This window comes from Scomber japonicus, chromosome 4 (assembly GCF_027409825.1).
Source record: "Scomber japonicus isolate fScoJap1 chromosome 4, fScoJap1.pri, whole genome shotgun sequence".
Lineage (NCBI taxonomy): Eukaryota > Metazoa > Chordata > Actinopteri > Scombriformes > Scombridae > Scomber > Scomber japonicus.
In genome coordinates, this window is record NC_070581.1 from 8688185 (window position 1) to 8710823 (window position 22639).

General features: G+C 39.8%; 1 protein-coding gene across 2 annotated transcripts in view; it reads right to left on the reverse strand.

Moving 5' to 3' along the window:
* The window catches only part of LOC128357858 (vitamin D3 receptor A), a 71729-nt gene that overhangs the window by 37321 nt on the left and 11769 nt on the right, over positions 1–22639 (reverse strand). The window contains exon 1 of one of the 2 annotated variants that reach the window (XM_053318254.1): positions 309–822. The exons of the other annotated variant lie outside the window; for it this stretch is intronic. The gene's annotated coding sequence lies outside the window, so the exon portion shown is untranslated. Of the gene's footprint in view, positions 1–308; positions 823–22639 lie in introns of those variants that run through there. 2 annotated transcript variants of the gene reach the window in all.

Genomic DNA, 22639 nt, shown 5'->3' on the forward strand with positions numbered 1-22639 from the left:
CACTATTAAAAAAACACACATACAAATCAACAACACCACCATATCAGTATCTTTTTTTTTTTTTTTGCATATTCTGTATATTTTTGCTGGTTTCCTTCCTGAAATTAAATATGTATTTGTAACATTATTAAATAATTAAATGTAATGGCCTAAAGCAAAAAAAAGAAAAAAAACACACTGCTGCTGATTGAGATGAAACCTTTAGGGTCAACTCTCAACAGAGTAAACAGGCTTGAAAAAACTAAGACAAATAATTAATATCTCCTATAAAAACAACAATGTGACACATGGCTTAACCCGGCACTGACCTTATAGTACTATGAGAGCTCCTTCCATTTTTTCCTCCCAGTACAGTAGTGTACAGTCAACACTCCTCCAGTAAAAATAGTGTTGGGTCCAAAGGTATAAATCCCACTTCACGCTCTTCCTCTACCTTTTCTCTCTCCTCTGGGTTTAAGTCTCGAGCTGTTTCCGATGATCCCTGTATTTACTGATACTCCCTGCGCTCCCACGCTTTGCCTTCTTCCTTTACACCTTGACTATTTCCTCCCTGCTACTCCCACAATACAAATAATTTCCTTTTATTTCCCTTCCGCTCTCTCTCCCCCACTCTCACCAGAAGCTTCCATGTTCTGTGTGGCGAAAGCTCATGTCGCCTGTAGCTATGTCACTGCTGACATGGATAGTGTGGGGTGGGTCGGGGGGGTGGAGGGGGTGAAAGGGGCAAAGGGCCATGGAGGTGAAACCTGAAGGTAAATGGTTAACCTGATAATTGGGGTCAGCAGGATGAGGGCAAACTCCACAAATATAGCACAAGCTGTCGCTAACATGAGGAAAGAGTTTTTTTTGTTTTTTTAAAGGGAGAGAATGAGAAGAAAGAGAGGGTGGGGGGGGGGGTGGAAGTGGTGACGGACGATGTAGGAGGTTAAGCGGAAGAGAAGGATGAAGATGAAAATTTAATAAAAGAGATATAAAAGAAAAAAAATGGAGGGAGGCAGTCAGAGGCAGAGACAGTAAAGAGCAAATGAGGACACGAAGGAGGGATGTGCATGAGGCTCAAAATTGGGGGAAAAACAGCAGATTAAAGTCAGATATCAGGCTGGGAAGATGGACAGAGAGAGGCACGAGTAAAGAAAGGAAGGAAGGAATAGAAGGAAGTGAAAGAAGGTAGAAATAAGGAAGTAATGAAAAACAAAACAAAAAAAAACAAAAAAAGAAAGAAAGGATTCCCTGAACTCAGCGTGAAACCTGACAACATTCCTATACCTCCTACTGCACAATAGCCATAATCTCATCCAATGTACCACGGCTCTGTGTGATGTCATCGAGGGAGTGTGATAAAAAGGTTACACAAGTTCAATGACACTGTTGACAACCCACAATTCAATTAATTTTTCCAAGCGTGTGGAATTAGAAAAAAAAACAATGCAGTAGATAACACAATGGTTTGATTCACATGCTTAAAAGCTTGCGGATGTTTTGATGTTGCATCAATTACAAGCTTTTTGAATCATTTTGAATACAGAAAAAACAAATACAAAAAAAAAGACTTATGTGTTAACCTATAGTCACCTGTTTACACGTTCACTTTACCTGCTAATGAGCCATAAACTAATAGCAATAAAGATACCGATAACACGTCAGCAAGAGGTGAAGTTAGTATCACACATTCCCTTTGGAGCCACCTTTGGAGCCATATGACCTAAATAATAAAAGTGGATGACAGGTCTGGTGACTCCTTAATGTTTCAGAAAATTGGCCTTATAAGCTAAAGGGTGCAAGCCACATGACATTGGAATGCTGTAGGGCCAGTGAGCTTTAGGTATTGGGAATTTCCTAAGCCTCAAATAGCCTAAGGAAGTAGCTGAGATTAGCCATTTTAAATTAAGACATACTGAAGATAAAAGGGGGTGTATGGAGTATGGCGTGGTTGAAAGCTGAGCCTCTGTATGTATGTAGCACTTATCGCAATGGAAAAATTCCGACCGATCCGACAAGTACCTCATTTACTTTGTTTGGATTCAATTCAATCAGTATTATGTTAGTAATGTGAGGTTTTTCCACTCTCAAACATCTCATCTGACATGGCTTTTATCTGAATATTAGAAGATTTTTTCTATATAATGACAATATTTAGACAGCTTGCTCAGGAAAACATCACATCATATAACTGTATGAATTAATGCCAGATACAGTAATATACTAAGATAATAGTCAAACATTTCTTGTCAATTATAGAAACATTTATAAATATTGTATAATAAGGTTACTGTAGAGTTTTACACCAGCAAAGGCTACAGATTCAGTTAATGAAAGGGTTAAATACTCAACAGCAAAATCAGTAGACATCAGTGTGTTGCTTCTGAAGTTAATCTAATGTGCTATACATTATACATTAAAGTGGCTTTTGACAGAGAAAATGAGACAGCGTGAAAGATTTAAAGTTGAATTAAAAGGAAAGCTGACACCTAAAATGCGTCAATATAAATGGTTATTTCATTTATTGACTTTTTTCACACGCTTTTCCTTCAATGTGCTCATGTTTTAGTGGATGAAATCATCACTAGTTTTTTTTTCTTTCTTTTTAAAATATTATAGTAACATTTTCCCTACACAGACGTACATAACGCTGTTGTGAAATGAAACCCCATGGCAGCAGAGTCCCTGTGATTTCATCACCTCTTTGCGGTCAAGAAAGTGAAGCCCTTTTTTCTGCCCTCTGCCAAAATCTCCATGTCCAAGTTAAAAAGAAAAAAAAAAAAAAAGGCAACAGGCCAAAACTAACATATTAGCTCATTGAAATGTAAAGTGCTTAATGTGGCCAGACAGCACTCAGAGGGAACCTTCTCTCACTTAAACTGGCACAACAACCTGCTTTTTTAGCATCCAAAACAAACTCATCAGAAAAACAGTCGCCTTTGACTAATATCAAATGGTTATTGGACAATTGCTCCATTAGCTAAGCTCTGTGTGGCATATCTTAAAATGCTATAAAAGTTAATGCAGCCTGTTGCTCTGCTGAGAAGAAGGCCTACAGCATGTTAGATAAAATAGACATCTTGCTAAGGCCATTTCTTGCTATAAGTTTCCATTTAATACTTAAGAAAAAAAAAGAAAAGATGTACGTGGATGTGAGTCAGATATTTCATTGAATTACAGCACACATTGTCAGTTGATGCTAGAGCAGGTGCCAGTTACATTAATTGACTGTAATGAGAAAGCTTTTTGTCCAAAGGTAGCACATTCTTATGACCACTGTTATTCTAGAGCGTGTTCATTTATTTTTTTCCTGGCACAAAACTGATCATGTTCATGCGGCCTTCTTCTACCTGATTGTACGTAATTGATGACCACAACTCGTCTTGCTGTCTGATTAAAATAGATTGATGCTGTGACTTGGTTTGCTGCAATTGAATTGAATATTAGAATCACCTGATCACCCCCCCCCCCCCCTCCAAAGTTTTAAGATTACATTTCGTATTAAGACTTAATAGAAAGATTCTTTAATGTCCCGCTTTTGAGTTGGACTTTGAAAGCTTAGTGCGCTGTGCTTTTGTGTGTGTTTGTGTCTGTGGTGGTGGTGGTAGTGGTGGTGGTGGGGGCATTTGTGTAGGAACCGCTAACAGCAAAAAGGACAGGATAAGCCCACCCCGGTATGCAACATTAGTCTGTAGATGCCTTCATCCTCTCTAGAAGAGGCATAGAGGTGATTTCCTTTGTGTATTATTTCCATGTGTTATTGGGAGTGGGTGGTGGGTGGTGAGTGGTGGGTTGAGGACAAAGAGTTCAATGGTAAACATACTCACACATAAACAATGAGGGTAATTCATACCACCGCCGTGCCAAAACCTCATTCTATAACTCTGTGCTAGGGGTGTAATGGTATGTGTATTTGAAGTATCGATGTTATGGTTCACTGCACTTAGTAGTAGGAAGGATACGCTCCATAAACCAAACAACTACTGTCAAACTAGCTTATTAGTCCACCAACTCCGACATGCAAAACAACAATAATCCTATAGTGAACGTTTTACCCAGATCGCTGTAGCTTAGCCAAGGTAGCCTGGTTACCCTGGTTACCGTGGTTAGTGTCGCTGCCGTCAGAATGACAAACACCAACAGAATGCACCACTATTTCTAAAATGTGTATGTTTTCCTGATGGAGAAAAACTTACAAAGCTATGCAAAGTAGTATAAAACAATAAATAGAAAAATCTTTAAAATGAACACAAAAGTCAAACATTGGATGTAATGTCCCCCTGCGTCCCTCCCCCGTCTGTGACAGCCAGTTCATCAGTCCACCTTTGAGTAAAGCTGTTCGGAACAATAAAAAATAAAAAAGTGATTCCTGTTTTTAGAACCAGATCTGAGAGAGAAAAATGTAGTTAAAAGTATAGAAGTAAAAGTAGTGGTTTGCTCACTGATGTATTATTAATATATATATGACATAAGTAGATTATTAATACTGAAGCATCAATGTATAAGCAGTATGTTACTGTTGTAGCTACTGAAGGTGGAGCTACTTTCAACTACTTTATATACAGCCACAGTGTTAGTGCTTTTAGTGTGGCTGTGGCACAACTAAACTGTTTCAGTAAAAGTTTCCATTGCAGCAACAACTCCACTGTTTAACTTACAGCCAATGAGCCATTGTTGGATGTTTACATTTTTCAAAATGACAGACCAAAAATGTTATTTTCTGCCTCTCTTTTTTTTTTCTTTAAATTCTGCTGTACCAAAAATTGTACTGGACCGTGACCCCCAAAACCGAGGCGCATACTGAACAGTGAACAGTGTGTCTTGTTACCCCCCTACTTTGTGTTATGACACAACATAACAACAGACCTCCCGAAAAAACACACACATAACTCGATGAAAAGGCACGTTGAAAAACACACGTGTACATGCCTAACTAACATATGCCTCCATTATTTTCCCCTGCTGCTGATTCCACTTTCCTGTCATTGACACACTGGGCACGGCGGTGCTTCTGTGTACAGCTGCCAGCACCTTTGTTGAGCAGGTAATAATAGTTATAATGGCTACATTAAGCCAAGTATCAGTTTATCTTCCACAGGCTGTATTGTGTGTTTGAGGGGGGGGGAGCGGACTCCTCCCAGCTTGTCTAGACTGCCAAGTATGCAGGTGTAAATCAATACACTTCATCCGACCAAACAGAACCACGCACACACACAGTTCACATTTAAACTTCAGTGGAATCTGAAGTATATTTAACGGCATGCTCTCAGAGCTCTTTACAACAGTTAAACAAACATTCAGTTTAACTAGAAAATAAACAAACAGAGAACACAGGCCAGACACAAACCTAATAGATATAAGAGCACCGCCTTGTAAAAAAAAAAAAAAAAGCAGGTGATAGCGATAGCGGACAAGGGTCAGGGTCAGAGAAGGGGGTTCGGATATAATAAACTGAAGTGATGGATCTTGAGTCCCGCGCTTGAAAAACAGACTCTTTCACATTCCCTGATGTGGCTTGGCAAGCTGTTAAAAGGAGAGGAGCTCTGAAGGAGAAGAGCCTGGCACTCAGCAGAGCAGAAGGGCCTCTTACTGAAGGAGAAGAGCCCGACTTTTTCAAGATAATAGGGGGTGTTAAAAATCCAGCTGCTGCTGCTCATAAATTTAGGTTTAAACTTGCAGCATCGGACCAGAGTTTTTCTTTTGTGTGTGTGTATGGGGGGGGGGGGGGGGGGTCATGTATTTGTTTCCAGTTTGCTGACTAAATTCTCATGTACTGGCTGACACTGTAGGCACGGTGGATTTATAAGCCCCTTTGAAAAATATAGGCTCCAAATAACTGACGTCACAGGACAGAAGAAGGTGGCTGTAAACATCACATGTACAGTTACATATACTCAAGGCTATATGTAGGCTTAATGCAGAATGTAGGGCATGGACAACAGAGGCTGGGTGTGACATGTATGATGAATGACAGTGGACTGTGGGATGTAGGACACAGCATTTGTAATGTTATGTAATTCAGAGAGATATGCACTTGATATCTATCTAATACTTTATCTAATGAATATGAATTGATAAAAGGGAGCACCCTTACTATCAACCACAAACCTTTTAGCCTGTTTACTTAAGTAAAACAGTGTCAATCTGAATCTGATGGAATGAATGACTTGTTACAATCAATTCAAATACCTGCTGTGCTCATATTCTTTCACTACATTTACAGCTAGGCTATATACAGTATGGATGCAATTCTGCACTAAAAAGTAATACTTAAAGTGTTTGCTATCAGTTCAAGTCAAAACATGCATTTTTTAATTAAGGGTGTCATATTTTTTTGGCTTATCCAAAACCAGTAGTGTTTCTGTTCTGTTCTCTGGAGTCTGAAAATTGCCATGTTTGTTAAGTTACAACGTTTTTATTTAGTTAGTTATTAATTTATTTAGTGAGTCAGAAGTGAGAGGGCACAGAAAATGCAGCATGAGCTTAACAAGAGGTCAAGGTAAATTGAAATAAATTGAAAAATAGCATACCAAAACAATAAAGCAATTTCAATTGCGAGAAACTGAATTAAGATGAGATGAGAAGCCAGCTGGTTTCCATCTATTAAAATAAAAAAAAACCTTTTAATCAGACCTCCATATTCTCCACGAACAGGTGAGAGCAGAAATATTAAACAGGATAATACAATATAAGCTGCTGGAGTATGTGGGTGTTTCGTTAATGAACACAGAAGGAGCTGATGGGTAATATCTGCCGAGCCACATTATCTGCTCGGTAGAAGATTAGATGTGTGTTCAGATGGCGCGTTGATCGTTTAGAGGATTCATGCTCCCGAAACAGGCTGGCGGGAAAATTCATTGGAGTTCTTAAACAGGTTGTAGTCACAAGTGACGATGACACAGAGCCTGCTCATGTTTATTTGTTTGAAACCTTATGACTGTTTGCTCGGGTAATCCTGAATAATTGATGGTTGTAACTCCGCAATCAGAAATGTATTACTATAGATAAAAGGATGAATGTCATGTTTCACAATAGCTCCCACTGTGAACCGCCGGTACGTAATCTTCTATGAGTCAGGGCAGCAGAGAAGTGGTTACAGTGCAGCGGCCGGTCAAGAGATAAGCTAGTGAGATATTAAAAAAAGAAAAAAAACTCTCACAGGCGGCTTAACGGAGTGCAAATGGCCTCTTGAAAGAGCTCCTGCGGACCCAAACACAGACATAAGCTTCCATTCAAGCCCCTATTATCCAATTCAGTTCCATTCCATCTTTCTTTTGATTCAGTTCAATACGTTCTGCCTCTAATCTAATACCATTCTTTCCTATTCCGTATCATAGAGCACTAATCAAAACAAACCAAAAAATTTAACGATCAAGCGTGGACCCAGCAGAGGTTCCTGTAAAATGAATTATTCACTGTTTTCTAGAGATCAGGAACTTTTCTGGTGTTACTGCTGCAGAGCTCGGTTTTAACTGAAGACTGTGAATTATATTTTTGACAGCATCCTCAGGAGACATGTCACTCTATCAAGCAGCATACTTAGTCTTATCTTCAGATTGATGGGCATTCATTCTCTAATAATTCTCATAAATTGTGAAGAGGTTTTATGGCTTTGACAGTTATGAAATAAGCATGTATGTGTCACGATAGCTACTTTTATTGGACGATATATAGTCTCAAAAAGAATCGCGATAAACGATATTATCGTCATTTTATACCACTGACATAATGATAATATAATAGCATAAAAATGCAAGGGGGGCGGGGGGTGGGATTGGAGAGTGGGCACTACGTTTCAGTTTACTACCTTTAAATTCCATGTAAGTCAATATATAGACATGATGATGCTGATAATTACGTTATTATATAAGTTGATGTTATTATTGTGACAGGCCTAGTTAATAATGAAGGGTTAGGGTTAGAAAAAAAGGAGAGAGAGAGAGAGAGAGAGATGGGTATGACATGCAGCAAATCTCTCCAGCTAGAATACAACCAGTTATGTTGAGGTTAAAGTGACCTGCATTTGCGCACAACTTTAAATAAATATAAATAAACACATGGTTTGTCATAGCCGACACCAAATGGATAAAAAGGTTCTGTAGTGCTTTGGCTAATGCTTTAAATGCTGTGAAGTCCACCGCAACCTTCTGTTGTTTGACTTGAGATTTAGCATCAAACCTGTGACACGCTGGCAAAGAGAAACAAAGCTCAGCCACAGGTAACTCCCCACCCAGCTCCGCCCAACCTCAACAGAAGCAGAGGTTGAATTAACTAGATTTGGTAGAGCCTTTGAAAAATCTCCGATGCCTCTTTATGGGACGTGGAACCTGCGCAGTGTTTGCATTTTTCCACATTGTACAAGAGTTCAAGAAGAAAAATAAAACATAAGTCATAACGGGACAGACAGGGAATTTGTCTTGTAAAACTATGAGCATTTCCGCAAACCAAATATTTTAAATCTGGTGCCAAGTCGTTTCACAATACATTTTTTGGGTCTATATGGAAGGAGGGAGAGAGGAGGGTTAAACAGGGACAAGTCCATGCAAATGTTTCAAGTTTTAACCACAGTCTGCCCCCATTATAAAATTACACCAAATGTGAAAACAAAAAAGAGACTCTTTTCCACCCACTACCTGGCATCCATTTATGAGAGAAAATAACAGGGCTTAGTGGAAAACAACAGTGTCTAACAGAGAAAATGACTCATCTCTCGCTCCATCTCTCTCCCTCTCTCTCTCTCTCTCCCTTCCTCTTTTCTAGTTAGCGGCTCCAGCACATCCTGTACATAAAAACATAACTTAACTTGAACGAGAACATAAACACTGATGCCGTGCACAACATGTTCGCCCCTGTGTTCCAAGAACTGATGGGGCGCGGGCCGACAAAAAAAGTTGAAGAAATAAACACGGCGTACCGATGTTAATGTAATGTACTATACATGTGGCGCAAAACTAAATGTCCTTAATGACATTTTTTTGGAGTTTGTTGAAAATTCAGGAGAAAGGGGTAGAAAGGGAAAAGAGAAAGAGAAAGAAAGGACACTCATTTCATTTTCAAGCCTATGTCCATGTATTAGTCATAGGAGCGGGGATGTATAGTGTCCACATTACTCGCCAAGGTTGCTGACGTCAATAATGGAAGGTATAGAAGAACTATAGGCACAGTTTGACTGATATAAGATCAGTTTCCTCTTCCCTCACAGGAGCCTTTAGAGTTCAGCCTTGATGCTACAGAAGTTCAACCTCAGCTTGAACTGCAAAAAAAAAAAAAAAAGATGCACAGAGAATATTGTGGAAATCACAACATGTCAGTTGTCACTGCTGAGGAGTGGCAGCAAAGAAAGAGGCCAGAGGCTCAGGCTGCTCTGGGGGAAGCTTGGAACTTAGTTAAATGGTCTAGTCAAAGAAACAATGGTGACTGGTAAAAATAGATTACTTAACTACTGAGTAGACTTTGGCTGTGTTCATTTATGGCCAGTGAAGTAATAACGCAGCAGCAGTAAAATGATTTATGTTGTGGCTTATGTCGAGTGTTAAAAGTGGCCGTCAGCTATCGAGTTAGAGGACGAGCATCTCCATTAACGAACGATGTTGTGGTGTGCGTGTTGTTTTCGCATGTGACAGACGAGCACAAATGCCTGAAGAAAAGAGCTCAGGCTGACTGGACTGGGGAACCTCTTGCACAATGCGTACTGGTGACATGTAGTCCCAAGTGAGCAGGAAACTAACATATATCTGTTACTCTGGCACCAAAGTGGCTGTGGCTCTGAAGACCACCAGCACAAGAATGGACTCTACAAAATAAGAGCCAACTGTCACTAAAGCTGGTTCACACAAGTTTTCATTGTAAGCTCATTGGGCTGAGCTCAGAAGGCAGATTTTAGTTTAATTTAGTATGACATGAAAGAAACATCTGCCTATGTATCACAGTAAGAAATAAGACAGGACAACTGTTTAAGCTGAGTAATATTATCAGTTATTTGGCTAATGTGCCAGCTATTGCATGAGGAAAGGTATAAACTATTATTTTACAATTTGAAATATTTGCTTTTCCAATCATCAAATGTCTCATCTCATAAATCCTACTCCAGAAAACAGACCTTGAAGGCAGCATATAAGCCACTGTAACTCTATGACTGGTATTTTCAAATCACAACGTAATACTAAAAGGAAGGTTGACAGGCTTGAAAGTGTGTGTGTGTGTGTGTGTGTGTGTGAGTGTGTGTGTATCTGTGAGTTTGTGAAAGAAAAAAAAAAAAAGAGGCTTGTGAGATGCTTGTTTATGCTGATACACTACTTAGATTAGAGAAGTTCCTGCAGATTGCAAACAGCGGGACATCGCTGCGTGTGCGTGCATGTGTGTTTACAAGTGCATGTATGTGTTAGAGGCCCCTGCAGAGAAAGCCGCTCAGCAACACGACTCCAACCTCGGCTTGGTTTGATAACTGCGACTTTGTCCTTGTCGGCATCCTTGCCTCTTGGCCAGCAAACAAGCGGGGTTTTTGGTTGTTTGTGTTCTCAGTTTGAAAAAAAAAGGGAGGGAAATGATACTTTTTCCACTATATAGAAAAAGAGAGAATCTGCAAAACAGAGCAGGAAGAAACAGGATTTGGTTTCCTTTAGGGTTGCATGAATTTCGAGACGCAGGTTTTTCAATCACTCGAGCGTCGCGTCGTATTTTGTGCGAGAGGGATGAATGGGCGACGTGATAAAAAAGAAGAAAGGAAAGGAAAGGAAACATGAAAAGGGATTGTTTTGCCAGATTAGAAAAGCACATCCTTGAGTAATCCTGTCATCCCTCAACCAGAGAAATAAGAAACCTCACACTTAACGCACTGTAAATTTGGATTTGTACTGTGACAGCCATGCCTTTCAAGGATTTAACCGCTAACTTGATCCAAAGATAATCTGTTCAAATCATCATGTTCTACTTACATTTTCACACATCAACTTTGTTTTTTTAAATGTGAAAAAGTGTGAAATCCTATAATTTTATATCAGTTAACACCAGCGTGCTTTGCCAACAAGTCTAAAAACATCATGATCATGTCCTTTAAATCGCTCCTATTCTTACTCTACTTCTCTATATCCCTTATTTTATTTGAAGAGTGCCAAAAGAAATAAGAGTGTCAAAATCATGCTGTCCTGTGTGTGAGCAGTCTCAAGCATTACTGGTAACTAGAACTTCTTCTGATGTTCAGCTGATGTTGTTTTGATTGAAAATGAAGTTCACTTTTTGCAAACACAACTTTCTTCTAGTGGTCGATTGATTCACCGGTTTGATATTGGTGGATTATTCGGTGTGGATAGGATGTCTCACGAACTATTGGAAATGGTGGAACTTGGCTCCAATAGTGGCCGATGGCTTCTAACATTTTGCATGGAGGATCCATACATGAAAGTTAAGGTAGTCAGATTTTTTATCAAGCTTCTCAAAACTATGTTGAGAATTCTCTACCACTGACATTTATGGTCACTAGTGAAAGCAACTGTACACTTACACAAAAAACGTAAGCTGCCTTCCATTTACCTCAGAATTTGGAGCCAGGAATAATGTCACGCCCAAATTTGAATCGTTCCAGTTCATGAAGTCAGTAAACCAGTTCTAGCCAGGTTAGCCAGTGATGTCAATACCCAGCTGATAAAAACGCATTTCGCTATATTTTGCGTTCATAATCACCGTAGCAACATGTCTACAGATAGAAGTTGGACCGTCCTGTTACGGTGGTGTCATCTTGGATTTTGACGTCAGGGCTGGTGAGGTTCTTCCGATCTCGGAGAACAGACATCAGGGAGCATTCCAGTTCAAAAATTCCGGCCGGGAACATGGAAATTCCGACTTCCGAGAACAAATGAAACGCACCATTAGCCGCTGCTCCTGAGTCACTCCGTTGCTTCCACCAATGGCGGGACACACGGACACACACACAGACACACAGACACACACACACACCGAGAGAGAGAGAGCGCAAACAGAACAGCAGAAAGGGGAACCAAGTGAAGTTGACAACAACTACTTTAACTCTAAGTGCAATAAAACCTGTGGGAGTAAAAAGCCAATAAGTAATTTATCCAACCACCTGATCAACAAGCAAACATGTAGAAAAGTGAGATGTTCAACTGTTTCCTCCACAGTAACGAAAGCTGTCTGAACGTAGTCTGTTTATCGGAGTTTCCCGTAAATCTTAAAAAGTGGCAAATTCTTGTAAAGTGGCTGAGACGGCAGCCCCTCCTCCCCAAAGCAGCAGCAGGGGGAGGAGGACAGAGGACAGAGGACAGGAGGAATGACTGACATTGACTGATATCTGTCTTTATCATTCTTTTTAAACTTCATTCAGTATTCGGATGTCAGGATTATTCATTTTATTGTTTTTTTTTGTGTGTGTTTCCAGTGAGATATTATGACGTTTATATAGTGATTTTACTGTTGTAAACATTACTGTTGCTGCTGTAGAAACAGTATTTAGTTGTGTTTATAATATAAATCAACCCTGTCCTGAATGTTTAATTTAAAATGATAGTTTAAAAAAAATAGTAATGAAAAAGAGTTGGTAAGAGTACTGAAAGAAGGGCTGACATGAACATGGATAAAGTTTTTAATAAAATCAAAAGATTATTTATTTCCAAATGTCGGAAACTTTATATTGGAAATTAGAAACGGAAATTACTCGAGTTAAAAGTGGCTTTTTCCTGCTCCAAACTGTCATTATTATACAATTCGCCCTCTACTTTCTTTTTAGGAGATGTCGTTCAAGTTGAAATGTCTGCTGCTGCCTTTGTGGATTATTTTCCTTGACATTTTCTGCTACCTAAAAACAAGGAAGTGGAGAGAGGGGGAAAAAACAAAAAGCAACTACAGAGAAAGAAGATGGCATTAGAGATAATGACAAACCCTTTTTAAGTTACACAATAACCTCACCAGCCAAAACCTCCAAATTTTCCGCTATTAGAACAGAAATACATAAAGACAAGTACAAGCAACTGTCAAAATAGGATTTGTGAATCAAGTCTCTGGCAAAGCCATCGCGAGTCCACATCTGTCAAACATGTGAGCCGTTTCTCAAAACAGGCAGTTTGAATCACCACATATGAAAGCGGGATCTGATTCTGAGTGACAGTCTCAACTCCGCAGTGACCAGCACAACTGTAAACAAGTGGGGATGAGAGAGAGCGTAGCGCGACAGACAAAGAGAAAGTGCGTGTGTGCAGACGTTTAAGTCGTATTCCGATCTGTTTTCTTCATTCGTGGACTCCTGTCGGGTGTGTGATCGCATGTGTGTGTACGTGCGTCTTTATACAAACAACAAAAAAAAAAAAAGAGAGAGAGAGAGAGGAGATGAACGCTCTTTATTTCCCAGCCAGGCATAAGATCTTCACCAAATCTCTACATACACACAGAGCAGCAGAATGCAAAAACCACAACCCACCGACACCATGTGGAGAGGAGGGAGAGAGAAATGAGGGAGGAAACTGAGGGAGTACAAATCATTACTGTACCTCTGTTTAGACTTGTTGTGGCTGTTGTTTGTTGCCTGGTTTTTTCCTCTCTGGGTAAACTAGCATACATCCTCGGAAAACAAAACCACTGTGTGTATACATGCACACACATACACACACACACGCACAAACTTTGGAATGAAGCTGTACGTTTTCTTAGGCAGACAAACAAAACACTCCGGCTGGATCCGGCTCAGAATTTTGTCAGTTGAATCAGATTTGGCTGTCTGATATGAAGATTCCTCTATTAGTTTCTTTTTTGTTGTTATTGTTTTTTTGGGTGTTTTTTTTTTTTAACACGCAGACTATGTGGCAATCAGAAAATCCGTTGGCGTTAGTTTCAGCAATGATTTCAACCACATTAACATAGACAAATGCAAGTGGGGGTCATGGGAACATATTTTTGAGCATTGAAAGAAAAAAAAAAATCAATAAAAAGGAGACAGCTGCATATGATGCAAGATTTGAATTACTGTCATAATATGGGGCTACTATATGGACTTGTCAGCATAATGAGACTGATAGCACACATGTATTTCTGCTCATTAAAACATTAAACAAATAAAACTGTTTAAAAGGAAATCTCTTGTTCAGACTAGTCCTACTTCTTTATTTTCCTTTTAAAAAGACATACAAACTAATATATATATATTTTTTTAAATACATTAACAAATGAAATGTCTTAAATATTTTCAGGCCTACAGTTTTCATTTTCCTCTAAAACATAATTAAAATCTTATCTACTTTGACGTAATAACTTGTCGCCTTCAACATGATATGTTCTTTAGTCTACTCTTTTTCCCTTTAAACATAAAATAAATAACTCTTAAGTGGTATATAAACAAACAAATTAAACAAGATTTGACTGCCAGAAAAAAAACAACAAACAAAAAAAGACATAAGATTCAGATATTTCATCACTAGCCAAAAGTTACCAGGTTGGGACATGAAATGATACATGATAAATATAGCTCTGGGTGCTAAGCAACACCACTGTTTGACAAAGCAGTGTTTATCATAATGATTCCCTCTAATTAGTATGAAATTTTGAATGATTCATGGTGAGGACAACACCCCAACAGAGTTGATCTCGAGGACACTCCCTTTGATTAATCTCTTAGTGAAAAGCAAGGCTAACAATCTAAAAAGATAACAGTCCGTCATTTTTATACATTCACATGAGGACTGAAAGAGAACTGATCCTTCAAGTCCATTCATTAGTGCGTCAACACATTTAATACCAAGACTCTCCTCAAATAAAAGAATAACTCAATTCAAAGAAAAATGTGTAGGAAAAAAAAAGTTACATGGTATTCATGGAATGACAAGGTTATGTAACTGACGCTGGATCTAGTCAAAGCTGCCAGCAGGGAGGCTGGATAGAAAAGAAATGTGAGGCTGAGCGGGGTTTGGGGGTCTTGAGAGGGTTTATTTTTTAATTCTGTTGACTTTGCTTCTGACTGTGGGACCACTTTTTTTTTTCTTTTTTTTTTTTTAAAGAAGTTCAAGTTAAGTCATCAACATCATACTGGTACACGTGATGATAAAAAGAATGCTCACAAGACAAACATTTCCATTGAAAAATAGTTTCCCCTCTTTCCTACAGTAGAGTACAGTAGAGTAAAGTGGTATTTTGTGTGCAGCTTTTGGCCATATTCACCAACGCATCAGTTATAACATTCTCTAAACTTTTCCGATCTGATGACACATTTATGCCACATAATGGAACAATACAGTAGTCTCTCCTTGCATCATTAAGTCTCTGCTCTTTTCATTACCTTCCGTACAGTACAGTCGATGTAAACCTTGAATGGCCTGATCATCATATCATATTTCTCTTCCTCTAGTCGGAAAGCCATTGTACAATATGCTGTTATGTCAGCACTTCATTATGGTGATATATATATATATATATATATATATATGCTTCTCCCTTCACCGTTAAGCCTATCGATTGTGTGTATTATAGAGTGTTGCACTTCATCACAGCTGGTGGATTTCTCCCACGTCGTTGCATCTTATATATGAAATAAGGTGGGATTGGGTGGGATTAGGTGGGATGGTTGTATGCTTTTCATCTATGCTCCACTGCTGTTTGGTCACATATATAGATACAGTACTTGCAATGTCAGGTTACAAGATATTTTAACATTAGCTGTAGCTCTTCTTCACACTGAATTTGGAAAGAAGTGGGTTCAAATGCTCTGTCTCTGAACTGTGGAATCAAATGTGGAAGTGCAACATAGAACTAAAACAACCAATAACTATTTGGTTAATTGGTATTTTTGAAGCATAGTTGCTATTCTCAGACTCCAGGTCTTCATTTGGGAGGCTTTGCTACTTTTCTCTGTGTTATGTGAAGGGATCAGGATACCGGAAATGAACATTGTGATTGTGCTATCAATCGATTAAAATACTTAATTGCGATTAATTGCATGACTGGCCGTAGTTAATCATAATTAACAACAATTACAGCAAACTCAAGCTCAACAGGCGTGAGTGGGCGCGTTGGCCGGCTAAATTTTGACTTCAGTAGTGATTAAAGATCATTCCGTGGATCCCTCATTTCAAAAAGTAAATCACACAAGGTAATTATGTCCAACCTCACATGGGCAAAACAAAGGCTCATAAAAAAACATCCCCTTGTGCTATGAGATTAGAAAAAAATACGGTGGTGGCTCTCGATGGCAATTCAAGTGCAGTCATTGGATGCTACACGCGGATCCTCGTCCTCCACAATGTTAATTGGCCTCCATGCTGTAGCCACTCATGTAGTTATTGCTGGTGAATGCTTGCTGTTGGTAGGTTTGTCCATCAAGATTTCCCCTCGTACACAAGCATGGTTTGCTGTAGGATGGTTTGGTGCTAACAAGGCTGACTGCATTAGCAAAAGCTGTGTGCTTCATTAACAAATAGTATTAAACACTATATGTACTCCAGTGGAATCACATCACACAGTGACTATTAGTAACACTGGTCTTATTAACAGACCCATCTGATAGCTTTCCCATTCAAAATACCCTTTTCTTTATCCGTTGCTCCTTGTTAGTTACCCTGCGACTTAATGCTATAGGGCTAAACTACAGGTGAGGAAAGGGGTTGAAACCAACCCTGCAAATCTCTCTCATGACTGTTGGCATCCAGATTACTGGTGCATTACAGAGTGTGGATCAGACAACTGACTTACAATCTAAATCCCCACAGCAGAATCTACGTTAATGGCAAAATGACTGACATTATAATGGATTTGTGTTATTGTATTAACGTAACTTATATAAACAACCTATAGGTTGGTTATATGACAATGTAGTCCACAGCATCTTAGTTGGCAAAATAGGATTATATGCTGGATTTTATACATGCAACACCTTGCACTAACTACACATGTGCTTGGTGTGAAAACACTGCTGTCATGTTGCTGCCCCATAGCATCTGTTATTTCAGACTAAATCAAGTTTTTCCTGTGCACACACAACTTCCACATTGTGCAGCTTTGTTTCTGTTCTGTTGAAACTTCATATCAGTAGGTGTTCTTGCGGCTTCTCATGCCACAGGTTTTATTACACATCCGGGACTGTTTTTGCTTATTCTTTGTTAGATTAGCTCTGTCCAATGGCATCCGTGTTGTCACTAAAGTTATTTTCATTGTTTGCTTCACTCTGGTGCAAACAATTTCCTTTCCTGGCTAAGGTGAATTAAAATACCTCACCTCCCTGCTGCCCCTGGCTTCCAGCCAGCTGAGGGGCCTCTCAGCCTGACTGATGGGGACTGAAAGCCTCTATCTTTTACTCTAGCTGAGTATCACTGGGCTGCCTTCAAAGGATCTTTGTGCAATTTCTGGTGCATTACAAAAAGAAAAAAAAACAGTAGACACTTTTACAAACCATACATGACAGCATTTTTATGCTTGCTTAATGTCTTGCTTTTTTTGTTAAGACCATTTAGTCAAGTTGTTTTTTTTGTAGTCTGTGTAATACATCCCCTCAGAAATGTATTAATCCTTCCAGGTGATTTCTCTGCCAGGCATCTTCGCTCCCTGCTCGCTTCAGGACTTTTTGTCTCCATTCTGTTTTTCAGCGAGTGAAAAACATGTTCAGTTGGACTGAGGACAGGCGACCTAACTTGACCAGTCAAAAACATTCCACTGTTTGGCCACAATAGAAAAAAAAAGACTCATTGGTTGTTTTTGCCGTGTGTTGAGTATCACTGTACTGCTGCTTTGTCATAAAATTCAGAACTATGCATAATTAAAGGGCTTCAAGCAGGGCTGTGACAACAACTGCATTACCGCAATACCGCGGGCATGTGAGCTCGTTACCGTCGTCACCGCAACACGAATGGATGAAGATGCATTAGAGAGTCGGTGTTGTGTCGGCTTGCTCCGGGCACCAGGCGGCAAGACCTCGGCGTCGCCCCGCGAGAACGACCACGCGGGGGCATCCCGAAACGCAGCAGGCGCGTCGGCTTCGACCAGCTCCGACTCCACTATCCAGTCAGCCAGGCTAACCGCTCTCCATTGGACAGGACTGCTACGATGACAAACGCAGCCGTCGTTCTCTGCACAACGCTTACCATTAGTGGAGGCTCTAGCAGTCAAATGTTGACCTTTTTAAACCATTTTTAGACTTCTATTGAAATTCTTTTTGGACTGTAAAGCCCAAAAATAACCGTGAGAACAATGTTCACCCAACATGAAACACTATTAAAAAAAAGAGAGGGGCTGAGCCTTTTCTGTCCAGGCAGTATCTTAAGCAACCAGAATCAGTTTCATCTTTTAAAAATCACTGCTTTAGACTCACTTTTATACAAATGCTAAAACACACTACTCTTTTTATTAGTTGTTTTAAATTTGATATTTTAACTAACTATTTTCATGGTTTGACTGTTCTATGATGTGATGTTTTAAAATGATGATTGCTCTTTTCATGTTTTCATTTTACAGAAAGCACTTTGTAACATTGTTTTGAAAATGATTATATTATAAAACTGAAAGCTCATAGCTGTTGTATTATTTCAATGTGCTGGAGCACAAAGCCGAAACTATGAAAACATGTCGCCGTCCTGCTAATTTTTTCCTTATTGCCAGCTGACTGAAACAAATGGATTTCATTCTTGCTTTTGTAACATTTCTAATGTTTGCTAAAGAAATTCACAGCTGGATGAGAGAGGGGGGTTTTTTAGCCAACATTATTATTCCATGGATTTGTTGACTTCTTCAGACTCAAGTGTGATGTTTCACAGGGTAACAGTTCATCAGCGAACTGGGAGTTGATGACTTCCATATCATTGTCACTCCCACAGAATCACTCTCACAATGTACGCTCTTTGTGGTGCCCGCCAGTTCAACCCACTTGGTTCTAACGCTGCTTCGAATTATGAATGGTCGGAGAAGGACATTAGAAATTCATGGAATTGTTTATTACATTTTTGTGTTGCCACCACACACACACACACACACACACACACACCTGCAGCTCTTAAAAACATCGATAAACAGAAAATGGCTGCGGTCTTCCTGGGCAATGACGTTAAAGAAATTCTCCATCACTACAGCCCTTTAGAAGAACTTAACTATCCAGGGAAAAGCACTGAAACAAACTATCATTATATCCTACTCACTAGGTTTTAAAATTAATTTTGCTCACTGGGTCTCATGTGTTTCTATGGCTTGTGTTACCCATTTAAGCAAGCCTCCTGACAGCAAGGCATCTGACATAGGTGATATTTAATCCTGAAGCTGTAATACCGCAACTCATTTGCGTGCTTTACATGCAGGAGGAATCGTGTATTAAGACAATAAAAACAACTAGTGGATCGATAACTACGGAACACCTCTGAAGTGGTTCAAGTTCGACAGTTTCCATCCAGTTTAAGAACAAAAAAGGAACCCCTATTGACCAAAAAGGACAACACATATCTGGCCGGAAAGAGAGAGAGTGTGGGGAGGATGGACAGAAAGAGAGAAAAAAAAAAAAAATCAGAGAAGGGGAGAAAAGCGGTGATAGAGGTAAGTGGCAGGAGTATGATTGGATGAAAGCCAGGGAGTGAAACTGTAGATAGTGTGGAGAAACAGTGCGGTTACTGTGAAACAGCTGTGTCAGCTTTCAGCGTACACACTGGACCGGACACCTCGCACGCACGCGCACACACACACAGCATGGACAAAAATCAAACACGTATGCATTCCCTGTGATAAAAGTTATGGACATGGACACACACACACACACACACACACACACACACACACAGTCACGCTCGCAATGTTGCACGGCTGCCAGATACATGCGTGCGACATCTTGCGCACCCCCCACAACCACCAACACTGACATAAGTGTCATCCCCACACAGTTTTATCTGACAGCTCTGAAAAAAATACGACACACACACACACACACACACACACACAGATTTGCGCAATATACACAATACACATCCAACAAATCTGACAGAATACTTTGAATGTGCAATGTAAACAAAAAGAGAGGGATGAAGGGTGGATGAGTGAAAATGAGAGGCCCGGCCCGGTAAATAGGCCAACTGCGCTGCTCCGGGTCTAATTTTGGAAAGGCAGGGAATGAGCTGAAACGACCGGGGTCAAAACTCCCGTGAGTAGCCGGAGGAGACGAGCACGAGTCTGTACAGTAGAGATGTGACCTGACATGAATAGTGGGCGCTCTACCAGTCACATTCGATACAAAAAAATAGACTTTTTCTGCTTCAAATATCAACACAAACAGTTAACGTTGAGCAAATATCAGTGTTTATGCACCCATTCAGAATGTTCTAGATTTTTTACTGCCTCGTGGCGTAAAGCGAGGTAAACCAGTAATGCCGCTGTGCTTGCCAAATCATGAAACAGTAGCATTGCTTTAGAGACATGTGGGTTGGGTGATTGTAGAGCTTCTGGGCTGGGGTCAAACCTGAAATGTAATCTTATTTGTTGGTGGGGTGGTAGCCAGGTTAACAAAGAGAAAAAAAGCAAAAAAAAAAGATATTTATAGATGATATAAATGATTTAATCGTCTGTGGTAGTGGCTTTTTTTAAATGTCTTTGCTTAGTTTTTTTTGTTGTCTCTGTTTGTGTGGGCTGGGAGAGGATCCCTGCTTATGACCATGCTCAGTCGCAGCTGCAAGTAATAAGTAATTAGGAATGATGACAGTTTATTTCCTTTCGGTGTGGCTGGAGTCACAAGACTGCCAACTACACACACACACACACACGCACACACACACACACGCACACACGCACACAAGCCTGTCAGGAAAGACAGCATTTTGCAGAGAGAGCTTAGCAGAGGTGGGTCAAACGGTCTTAAAATAGCATCACAACATTGCATCAATACTTAAGTTTAAACTAGCAGACTGTGTTGAGTAAAAAAAGAAAAAAAAAAAAAAAAAAAAAAAACGTGTCCAGCAGCTGGTGATTATCAAACTAACTTCGGCGCTGTCTGCTCTCCTGTGAGCTCTCTAACTGACAGTGACTGACTGCACAGTTAAGTCTCAACTCTTCCAAACTTGTTAAGAATAAGAATGTTGTATTTTTTTTTCTTTATAGAACGGCGTGTGGCTTTTATTACCGTAATATGAGCGTACGGTGTCACGATCAATCAATCGTTGTCACCTGAGCTGAATCACCACTTGTGGTCGGTTTGTTTCACGGTGTAGTCAGTAAATGACGCAGTGCATCTCTGGAGGATCATCCATCAAAGTGTCCACTGCCGCTGAAGTTGCTCCGTATTACTGACTACGCAGCAGCTGCCACGCATAGTGACTACGTGAAAAAAACAATAATAATACGGCACACCCCTGCTCAGTTTTTATGATGCCGATCGCTCCCGAGATCTGTCGAGATTGCCCAAACTTTCTTTTTATTCTTCATGTTAATAACACGGGCTAGCTGCTCACTGCCAATGCTCTCTCTGTGTGTGTGTGTGTGTGTGTGTGTGTGTGTGTGTGTGTGTGTGTGTGTGTGTGTGTGTGTGTGTGTGAGTGTGAGAGTGTGTGCTTCTGTGACTGTGCTCTCTATCCAACAAACAAACAAAATATCCAATCAGATAATGTAAAATGAGGGGAAAGCCTACCAACTGAATAAAGGGTTTCACTGTTTTCATAAGCATGTTGATCCACATTAAATATGTGAAAAACAAAGTACTTGCTCTGCAACATTAAAATAACCTCACTTTCACTCCAGAGAAGGAGTAAAATATCTAAACTAATTACCAGCAATTCACATAGTACATCAAACTATCTCAACAAAAAGGAAAAGCAACACTCTAATAGCAGCACTAACATCAGTTTTAACACTCAGCCAATTTCAATTTTCATATGACATCTAAAACGTTCAATATATTATTAAAAAGCTTCCTTTTCTGTCCTATTCCTTTGCTGTGTGCACAATCTGAAGAAGGGAAAGCATGTACACACACAAACAATACACATGTGATACAATGTAGATTTTATGGTATTCAGGTTGCGTCATTTTCCTGAATGATTCAGGCTAAAAGGCCGGGCAACATGCATACATTAGAGAGCGAGAGAGGGACCATCTACCAGAGTGTTTTTCCTCTCCTTGCTCCTTGCTGCAAACACACACACATACATACTACAGCCACGATCAATGTAGCACTAAGAGCAAATCTGACCGAAGCAGACACCAGCTCCTGCCAAAGGCCAACAGAGTCTTAAACGCTACATAATAAAGCACACACTGGGAAGAGAAGAAAAAAAAAGGGGGAGAAAAAAAAAAAAGGGACTAAAAAACCATAACAAGAACACACAAAAAAAGCTGTACGTAAAAAAAAAAAAGGAAGAGGACAGAGAGAAGGAGAGAGTGTGGCCAAAGAGAGAATAACAAGCGTAAAAATGCTGGCAGTGGAGGAGAGAAAGAAGGGCAAAGAGACAACATGTGGAAATGAGGCAGAGACAGACTGCGAGGGGAAGGAACGAGACGCAGCATGTTTAAAAAGGAAACCGAGACGTTTACGGAGTTTTAATGCTACCAGGAATCTGATTTAAGACCAATTTAGGGGGCTGGACCGAAAATACTAAACAGGGAGAACTGTGTTGCATTAACCCCATCCTGTATTTCAAGCGTGCAACAAGAACTTAGCAAGACCGTAGTAATAAAGTAATGAAAGACTAAATCAGCACAAGAAAATACAAAT